We start from the raw sequence: 11534 nt of genomic DNA, 5'->3' as shown, positions 1-11534 counted from the left end.
GGGGGGGGGGGGGGGGGGGGGGGGGAGACGGAGGGGAGGAAAAAAGGGACACTATGCCCCGCGATTCACACACTACACACCCATGAAGCCTATCCCCGCCCATCGCCTAGACCATACCGGCCAATGACTGGCATGCGCTCGTTCTATTAGAGAGGTCGTAGGCACGGCCTAGGCCCGGCAGCACATACGCACGCACACGTGTACTCCGTGGCACGCGCTCTTCCCTCTGCCGCCCCGATGACTCGCGACCTGCGATTTACCGGTTGCGACCGGCGATTTACCTGTGCCTGCCTGCTTGCTTGCCTGCCTGCCTGGCTGGCTGCCTGCCTGCCTGCCTTCCTTCCCCGCGATTGCGACGTGCATTCGCTGGCCTGGTCCCCGTTTGACCGAGCCCTTCATAGGCTGATTCGCGTTGCTCGAGGCGCTCCGGGGCTTGCGCCAGCTGCACAATGTGCATCTACCGCTAAATACCGATGGCTCGAGCTTCTATGATTTCATCAATACCGAAGGCAACTCTGAAGGCAACTCGAAGCTCGCTGATCCCCCTCGCCTCGTTCTCGTGGAATTACGATGTAAACTTCTCCTTGTATATGTCGAGGTAAATTTATGTACTGTCATTCGCGTTTGACAGTATATATATTGTTAAAATATATTGGTGGCTGACGGCTTTGTTATCTATATTAGCGGATGTGCGTATATTCAATCTGCGTGTTCTACGTGCCTAACGCGAAAATGGTATTCGCAAACTTGATAGTTAAGCGGCAGAATGACGAGAGCGCAGGAAACGGAATCGCTAAACGTTTAATGCGGAGGAATATATTTACACGGCATTTTGTTGAAGTGTTTCAATATTCAGGTACAGATATCTGAAAATAATTTTATTGGATCATCAGAATAACTTAAGTACGAGTAGCAAAAAGTTTTGACATTTTAGCCCTACATAATTATTTTGGTAGTCTAACAAATTATTTTCAGATTTGTATTTGGCTTAATTTTTATTTAGGTACTTCAACAAAACCATTTTTTTTTTCGTGCTGATATGCAAATGGAAAAAAGTATCTTAATTTGCACTCCATTTTTCTTGGAGTAATTTTTTATTACGTAGGAAGAGATGCGTTTCTTTCTTTTTCATCGAAAATGTACGTTTCTGTCGAGATATATTTTACACTGAAAAAAAGACAATAATATCTACCAAATATTGAGTAAAATAATTTCAATCAAATGTATGGTTATATTGTATAATCAAAAAGAATTTTACTTTTCTAAATATTTAAGTATTGTAAACATAATGTTTTGCATAAAATGCATATTTTGCATAAATTGTATATTTACAGGTGGCAATCTCAATCTTTTTACTTCACCTTTTAATAACTCTTTAACGAACGATTGACTGCTAAAACTGTCCGATAGTTAATATTCAATTAAGTATTTTGCATAAATATCCGCAGTCTAATAATAATATACCAATCGTAACACTTACCAAATATTTAGGAAAATCAAACTATTTTTGGTTACATTAACTGAACATTTCATTGGAATTATTTCAACATTTAGTAGCTATTACCAGACTTTTCTTTCAGTGAATGGATACTGGCAGAGATCCTCGTGTACCATAAGTAAACACCCCTTTTTACCTCGTAAATTGACAAAGATAGACTTCATAAATATGGTCTCAAATTATGCGGTTCTAACTGATATTATTGTAAGCATAATGTTCACTGAGAAAAATTATTTATGTTACAGAATATACATAATTTTTGCACGATGAAGTAAATTTAACAAAATTACTTTACAAACTACAAGTTATTTTGGTTTAAAGTTTTGTAAGCAATTACTACTTTTACAATTTCCTTCAATGCGGTCAACTTTCGACTCCCGTATTATAATTGATGTGTTAACATGTTGTCATCTGATCAATGCGAGAGTCGCAAGTTGACCACACCGGCCACATCAGTGTCGAAACTAAAAAGGTAGCAATTGCTTGCAAAACTTTACATTCGTATAATTCTTAAAATAATTTTGTTATATTATACATATCGTTGTACTCATAGAACGGATGTCACCATTTTTATTATATCGAAATATTTTAACGAAGAATTAAAATAAAATGAGCATACAGTTGAGCGTTGAAATATACCAGGAAAACTTTGAAAAGCAAGAAAACAGAAAGATTGATTGAACTAAGAAATCGAGATAGGTACCATATTTAGAATCGATCGATGTGCCCACTAACCGCGATCTTATTAATCCTCGATTCGCTCTAAACTGATGAGCCGTTCCGAGAACATATTACGGTCGAAATTTCGGAAAGTAGGATTGCGGTGCCATCAGCTGATTGCGTGAGACGAACAGTAGACTTTGTCTGTAAGACCAATTTGATTTATGTTAATTAAAAGGAACTAATTAATTTCGTGGAACCAAAATGACATAATACATAATTCGTATAAAAAAGTTTAGCCATGTGTAGATACATAAGACTAACGTAAAATATACGAAGATACTTAATAATAATAATAATAATAGTTTTATTGCTACTTAAGATATACAAGAAAAACTAATAAATGCATGATCGTATAGAAATATCGACAAGATTTTGCGATCGATTGACACTAATGAGAGAATTAAATAATCGATCTCTTCGAAGAAAAAAGGAGAAGAAAAGATGAAAAAAACTCAACTATATAAAGAACAGCTCTTATAAGAGATGGCTCACAAAAAACTCAAGTAGTAAGACAGCAGTAAGGAAATCAACATGTTGTATTTACTGCTTGTACGTTATAGTCTTACTTTTTGTTTTGTGATTGGTCAATTAGCTTACTGCTTACGTTTTACTGTTTAAATTTTTTCGTCATGATCCTAAGATTAGCGTTGCGAAAACAAAAGAGGTAATTAGCGTACGAAGAGACTGAGAGTAGCTGACGAGTGGTCCTAGGACGGGAGAGATTCCGATGTTTTATTATTTATCCTTCTCTCGAAAGTCTGAGAACGTTTGCGACGACGATGTCAATGCTCGGAGCGTTTCAATGGTCATAATAATAGCCAACCGTTTTGCTGACATGTAGGGATCTCGTAAGCAAGAATTATTGATCGTCGTTCTGTCTCATACGTTTACAAAAGACGTCGTATTTTCTGAGAAAACGCCGAGGTAAAGAAAGTCAAATGGTCAATTCTTCCCTTTCAGAAATCCAATAGTGACCAATTTAATATTAAAAGACAGTAATTAATTAAACAATATTAAGTAAAATTAAATGCCATATTCGATCACGGCGGTTTTTTGTGCCTAATAATATTTCTTGTAAATTTATACAATTTGTAGTTCAAGCAAGATGTGTTTCTATTATTTGTCGGCCTTGAAAGACAGCCCTAAATTAAAAGTGGAATATTTAAAGTGGCATTTTCCATTCGAGTATGAGTAATTAATTACTTATTTATTATAAATATTACAAACAACATGTTTAGTACTTGTAGTACTCCAAACTTCTTTTGCTTTTAGTACTTCAGTAATAAATTAAAATCACGTAAGCACAATTAGGACTTAAGGTTTGAATTTCGAATAATAAATTTCATAATATATAATTCGATCGAGACTTTAATTTATTATCTAATCACGAACTAAGGAAGGAGAGTTTCCGATAAATTTGAGTGATCTACAGTATTGGACGTGCAATACGCAAGAGAATTAATTTATTTCGACGTATATTGCAAATGAAAAGTTCACATAGCTTCTCCCGTTTCCGACGTCATAATTCAATGCGACTGCAGCGAGGAAATAGATGTCTTAAGACTTCGCGATTTATGACCGCGGGAAAAGGTATTCTCAACTCGAGTTGACAGTCAAATGTGGCCACAATTCTGAATTATATTCCCGCAAAATATTCCGGTGGGTGTCGGGTGACGATGACGTCAACGAAAAGTAATTGCATCTGACACATTTTATTATTTACATTTGACCACTAAAAAAAATAATAATCAAATTAGTTACTAAAAAGCTTTGATGAAAGAACTTCCATCAAATGTTTGATGGAATCAATCAAAGATTAATGCAATCAAAACCTAATTAAACGCTAATTTCATTTTTTTAATTATTACCAAACGGTTAGTAATAATTATTGTTATCTATTATTATAATTGGTAACATTTACGAAATATTATACTAATGCGCCAAACAAAATATATATTTGGTAATTATTTTGCTAAATTTTCGTTTATATCAACAATATTCTTTTTAATTGAAAATATTCTTTTTAATTGAAAATAATCTTGTTGCTTTATAACAGTATTAATGAAACAAATAAAATTTTATTAAAACAAGAATATAAGTATTTATTTCATTAATGATGTCATTGAATTAACAAAATTATTTCCAGTTAAGCTAATACTGTTAATACAATAAATTAATGCCTTTATGAGCCATGCATTTGATCTCGGTGTGATATATTTCCTTTATTTAATCTCTCGAACAAAATCCATACGTTTCAATCCTTGTTCGAATTCTTCTCAATGTCTAATGCATGGCTCACAAAGACATTAATTCATTGATCGATTCATCTCAAAGGAATTTTGATTCAACGTAACTCTACTTATATACTGTTAATACATTTTTTTTTCAATATGTGAGAAAGAGAATTGGACGTTCAAGAAAGTCATAAAATTTTCAAAGCGTACATGAAAAAGTTGTAAAAATATATAATTGCATATCTAAAAATTTAACTGGATCCAAATTAAAAAATAATTATGTTGGATCATCAAAATAATTATACAGAGTACTCAAGTTGATTGCTTCAGTAGTTACATATATATAAATTTATATATATATAATTATTTTTTTTAAAGAGTTATACATATATAATTATTTTGATAGCCCAAATTATTTTCAGATCTGTCTCTAACTAAATTTTTGGATACTTGAGCAGAATCGCTTTTTCCGAGCAATTTTTCGATTCAATAGCTCTCTCACAAAATGTTCAGAGATATAAATACATTTTTCATTCTTATCAATATATTATATATGTAAATCAACATATTATACATATATGATGAATACGAATAGTCTTGCATTTCATCGTACCGTTCCTATAATTACCGCGACCGAACAATCCGGTTGTTCAACAACCGCTGATCGCCTTCGACGAAAGAAAAACGATCGTCGCAATTTCTGATTGGTGTTCGCGTCCACGTTTACAAATTCGCGAGATGACTCACTTACACATAATCAGAGGGAGTCGGTTCTCCTCGAAGCCACCCGTCCGTCCGTCCGTCCGTCAGATACTGTTATCCACGACTCTCCTTATCGCCGGCCGAGAAACGACCACGAAATATCTGCGATATATATATATATATATATGCATACGTGGGATCGTTAGCAATGGCATTCACAATAATCGGTCGCGACACCCGATAACGCTCGACGGTGAGTTATGCAAATGCGAGCGTACGAAATGCCGATCTTGGACTCTGGACCCGACGATAATGAGTACCAGCGATGTCCACAGGGACAGATATACGCGGAGTCGTGACCACGGCGTAATCGCGCAATGTAAAAGTACGTGTACCGATCTCACTGACCTAGCCAACGCGGTCGGTCGGTCGGTCGGTCGGTCGGTCTGAGCGAGCGTGCGTGCATGCGTGCGTGCGCCGTGCCCGTGACACCGGGCGATATCGTCGTGGTGGCATTGCACGTTGCACCCGTTGCAACGCAACGCGCGGCGCGGAGTCGTTGCACCGCGGCGCGCGTGTAATCGCCACACGCGAGCCGCGACTCGCCTCGCCTCGCTTCGCCTCGCCTCGCGCCGAACCCGGTCTTGTTTGCACAACTTAAAGTATTGATCTTAGCCGCGCGCGGAACTAGTTTCCGTCTCACCGTCCTCCTCCGTTCCCGACCCGTGGCTCCTTCTCCACGCGCTCCTTTCTGTTTTCGCGATCGAATTTCGCAAATAAGCGTGCGGCGGACGTGTTTCCCTCTCGTCGTCACGCTACGTTCCGCCGTTCAAGCGAAATGTCAGCGGAATGCAGCGGAAACGAGAGCGAACGCGAGGAGGACGTCGCGAATCGAGACTAATTTCAAGGGGGAAGGGAGATGAAAGACTCCTGAGACTGTATTCTTAAATCCATATTGAAATTCTATGATGCAAATGGAAAGAACGATTTTTTTCATGAAATATCGAATAGAAATTTAACTAAATACAGATCTGAAATAATGCACCCCACGTTATTTATTATGTATGAAAAAATTGGGTCTTGGTGAAAAATGACCCACACAGAAAAAAAGACTATTCTTAAATCAATCATAATATACTCATATATATAAGCAAAAATATTGTAATCTTGCTTTAAAAATTTTAGTCTTGAATTTGTATTGATATAAGATTTTTAATTGAACAAGTCTTGAATTAAGTGCAAAGTAATACTTGCATCAAAATAAATTTAATCAAATCAAGATTGATATCTTTGAAGCAAGATTATAATATTTTTGCTTATATATGAGTATATTAAGGTTGATTTAAGAATAGTCTTTTTTCTGTGCATATAGTACAAATTCATTAGGTGTTGACCAATTAAATTTTGAATATTCTAGTGAATTTGTTTCTGTAATTTTTACCTTATTTCAAGATACACGATCAATCCGAAAGGGGGTCAAGGAAAGGTACTTGCCCTCTTCCCCTAAATTTTGGCAAGAAGAAATAATTATGAATCATTTCTACGATAAAAAGTTAAACGCTCAATTTGTGGCTCATGTAAAAGAGTTTGCTGAAGATTCTTGAAGACTAGCTTTAATATGAGTTGATTTTTTTAATACACAGAAAGAACGATTTTAAAGTATCTAAAAATTTATATACAGATTTGAATATAATTTTATTAGACCAACACATAGAAATATTTGTGTAGAAAACTCAAGCATAATAAACAATGTTGCAAAAAATGTTGATATTCTATAATAATCAGCTCGAACGTTCATAATTATTTTGATAACAAAATTTATTTTTAGATCCGTATTTAATTAAATTTTTAAATACTTCAGTAAAATCGTTTTTTACGCAACGTATATTGTATTTTCGCATAAAATTTTTCCAATTTTCGAAAATAAAGACTCTGTATTACGATTTTACGTTAAGCTGACGTTTATCCTAATTGTAAGCCGACATTTTATAATACCGTCCTCGCTAAAATCTTCTAGCGATCGTTGGCTCTTACGCGATAAAAAAAGAACAAAAACGGCGAAGTTGTTCTCCTATATTTAGCTTTGGCTTGCAATTTATTGCGGGTGTTTGTCCTTTTCGCCCGCAATCACCAACTCGATAGCTTATCGACGTACGGCACAAGTGACAATGTGTGCGATGCGATTCTCCGAAGAGGCTGGTGATAAATCTCGAATTTTCAAGCGTTTCTTTTGCGTCGAAAAATCCTCTTTCAATCAAACTATAGTCTTTCCATCTATACAGCCAAATACGGTACGCGGAGTCGCGTTTTGCTGCGATCAATCAATCCAATTGTTCTCATGGCTTTTCTTTTTCACGATTTCGATAAAATACAAAGATCTGTCGTCTCCTCTGCCCCCCGTGCGATTATTTCCCCCCTAAATCGCGTGATAAACGACGTATAACTCCTAAAAAGTATCAGTTAAGCCTTAATCACACTAGTGATTATCGATTCGATTGTGATTCTGATTGGCGATCACCAGTCAACCAATCAGAGCAAAGCGGTCGTCAATTGTTTCGCTCTAATTGGTTGAAAAGTTATCATCAATCGCCAATTACAGTCAGCAATAGCTGGTGTGATTACGGCTTTATATGACGTACAACGTAATATCGTCCATTATTTTTCATCTCCTCTCTCTCTCTCTTTTTCTCTCTCCTTCTTTTCCCTTTCTCCGCAATACATGATCGAGAGCATTACGTTTTATTAGGTGAAACCTCGAATACAAAACAGTGGCAATGCCCCTCGGTAGGGAAACGAATGCGACGCAACCGCGCGGTCCAAGTTCAATGATTATTTATACGCGCGTTATCGGGCTGGTAAAAAAAATGTCCGTATCAATACGCGTATGGAGGGGTTTAAAAATGTAAAAATTTTCCGAGGTGCTTGCACTAAATAACATCATGGCGACTACACGAAAAGATCGATTTTTCCGAAGCCTCTAAAAATTTAGTTAGATGCGGATCTGAAAATAATTTTATTAAACCATCAAAATAATTTTGTGAGAATCTCATGCATGATAAGAATTGCTACAAAAAATGTTGACATTAAAGCAACCAGTTTGAGCGACCTATATAATTACTTTGATGGTCCATTAAAATTATTTTCAGATCTGTGTGTATCTAGTTAAATTTTTAAATACTTCAGTAAAATCATTTTTTCCATAGAGAATAACGCAGTCGTTCCATTCGATAACACGTAAATATAAATGATCGATTGACTAGGTATCGTCGGTTTGTCGCAATCGGTAGGAATGACAGTATTCAAGAGAAAAAGCAGTTTTACAATTGCTAAGATTTTCTAACGAAAAGAACGTTTTTGCTAAAATATCTAAAAATTTAGTTGGATGCAAAAAATGCCTGAAAATAATTTTGTTGGTAGCATCCGAGATGGCGTCAAAATAACTGTAATATTTAGAAATTTCAAGCAATACTACAAAAATTTTGACGTTCTAATGTAACCAGCTTAAACTATAATTAATTTGATGGCCAACAAAATTATTTTCAGATCTGTATGAGCTAAATTTTTAGATACTTCAGCAAAACCGTTCTTTCCGTATACAATTGGTTCCCTTAGTTCCTCACTAAATCTAAAGTACATAAATATCAATCATATTTCTACAGAAGTTGCAAAGTAATCAATGACTGCGTTGCGGATAAAGCAATTGTTCTAAGATTCTTTAATATGCTCCTCGCTAAATCTAAATGTATGAACCAATCATATTAAAGAATCTTACACAACCAACCAATGGCTGCGTTCAGCAGAACATTTAGTTTGCAACTGTTGTAAATTTTTTCGTTGAAAGAGAACTTATTTCTTCAGATTTAAAAGCATAATCTAATGAACGCGAAGAAAATTTCCAACAATTACATAATAAATATTCCGAATGTGGCCATTGGTATTTAAATATAATTTTGCCTGATCTTTCCATTATTTATATACTTCTCCAAACAACTAGACCGATCGATACATTCGCGTTTGTTTCTCTTTCTTTTAAATATACACACCTTCTGTTCCTCTATCTCTTTCCCTACCTAATCATACCTTATATCAGATCCATGTACAACGCAACGACGAGAAGAACGAGCAGGGGATGCTATCTAAATCCAGCGTCAAACGTCGTTCTTGCTCCTCTCCTGCCTGGGAATGTCCCACTGAACGGAATATCTCGTCACTCCGCTGCACTTTGCCGACCGGAAACCGATCATTGTTCCGTATTAACGAGCAAAACAGCATCGTCGCGTCGGTGCGAGCGTATCCTATGCTCCTAGATTCCTCCTTTCGCTTCGCGAAACTGTCAAAACCGTGCGCATGCGCGACGAGGGGAAACGAGACAACAGGGTGTCATTGACCCCGGACGTATGTATTCACCGAGGTTAAGGGTAATTTTATCGTCTCTCTCTTCGCAGCGAAAAACGCTTCCTTCCTTCCGTGCACTTCGAGACAAAGGCTGATTAAAGTCGCGACGACGGAATCGTGACTGAACCGTCGTCGGGGCGTTCCTCCGAATTCTCGTCGTCCCGGAAATTGCAAAATATCCTTTCACGTTCCTAGCCAAAGTCGACATCTCTCGGAACAGACATCTTCCGAAATCTCTTCAAAGGTAGTGCGAATTTTGTGCTGGAACGAACGCGTTTAATTGCGATACAGCTGGCACACGGAAAGAACGAGTCTGCTAAAAAGTATCTAAAAATTTAACTAAATATTCAATATATTTATAACAGCAATAGAACATTCTGGCAATATTACAGTAATATTGCAACGTTGCTGCAATGATCTGAAAATAACTGTTGCATAATAAATAATTAATTGGACTACCAAAATAATTGTTGAGCTAGCAAAATGATTATGTACAGGATGCTCAAGCTTAATGAGAATGCCACATAATAATTTTGACGTTCTAGCAACCAGTTTGAGTGTCCTACGTAATTACTTCGATGGTTCGAACCAAATTACTTTCAAATCTGTATCCAGCTAAATTTTCAGATACCTCAGAAATTAATTGCAAGAAGGCAGACGAGGAAGGACGAATAAAGCGACGAGCCAGCACGTATGTGCCGTTCGTTAATTCAATTTGAATGGGATCGAACATGATGTGAAAATAACGTGATACCACGGGCGGATCGAATGGGCTCCAAATTGCGCGACTGTGCCCGAGGTGGAAAAGTAGAAAAAAATTGTCTCGATATTCCACGAGCTGCTCCGATACGAGCAGCGTGAACCGCGACTGCGTGAATCATAAATCCGACGCACGTTCCAACGTTCACCAAGACGTATTGCCTATCTTCGAAGTCGTTGACAACGAGAGGCTTCCACAGAGAGCGACACTTCGCCTCGAACGATAACGTAGACGGGACGTAGAACGAGAAGATTCATTCTCGTCTGGGCTAGAAAGATTCCATAACAGAGTCCAATCGCGATTTTGTCGAAATTCTACGGGAAAGAAAGGTATATACTGGAGACCTTCTAATAATAGTTTGGACACGAAGCAACCACTTTTGACTGGTCCGCCATGTTTTAACAACTTTCAAAGAGAGAAGGAGAGAGAAAGAGATAAGGAAAAGATAGAATAGAAAAAGCAAGAAATAGTGAATGTATGTTCTTCTCTTCCGCGTGATTTTGCTAAAACCAGAGACCCTGCATATAAAACGCGGACTAAAATTCAGACTCTTAATAGAAGATTTCTTAGTATATATACTGTTTATCTCTATAGATCTCATTTTAGCTTATATTGTCTCTATAAAGTGAAATAATGTATGCAGAGAGGAAGAGACTGGTATATACTCTTCTTTTCGTAGGATTTTGACGAAATCGTTCGTGATCAGATTCCATTACAGGGTCTCTGGACCTATCTAGTCTGGACAATCTCCTCTTTTCGCGACACTCAATATTTCACCGTCACACCGTATCGAATTTGGCAAGGATCGTGGAAAGATTCTCGAAATTTGCAAGCACCACGTAACGTCTTCTCGGCGGGACTCGATCGACCGTGGAGCAACACGATACATTCGAAGTGTTTTACGGGAAAGACGCGTCCAAGTGTGAACGTCTTTCTCCCTGACGGAGCCTGTCGTCCTCCTCTCGCAAATCGTCCTCGCGGTTACTGCCTTTTCCCGTCGAAACCGTCTACGCCGAATCACCACGTGAGCCGTGGAGATCTGAGAATAGACGCGCGAGGCACTAATCTAATTTTCGCCGACTGGCCAAATTAAATCGCAATCGTCGATCACCGGGAGGAGGAGACAGAAGAGGAGGAGAGAGGGCGAAGGAGACAGGAGGAAAGGGAGAGAGTGTTGCAGTCGGGCGGGACCGCGGAATGTGCGAAAAATCATTTTCGCGAA

Source organism: Trachymyrmex cornetzi, unplaced genomic scaffold (genome assembly GCF_001594075.2).
Source record: "Trachymyrmex cornetzi isolate Tcor2-1 unplaced genomic scaffold, Tcor1.1 scaffold73, whole genome shotgun sequence".
NCBI lineage: Eukaryota > Metazoa > Arthropoda > Insecta > Hymenoptera > Formicidae > Trachymyrmex > Trachymyrmex cornetzi.
This window is presented reverse-complemented; position numbering follows the sequence as displayed.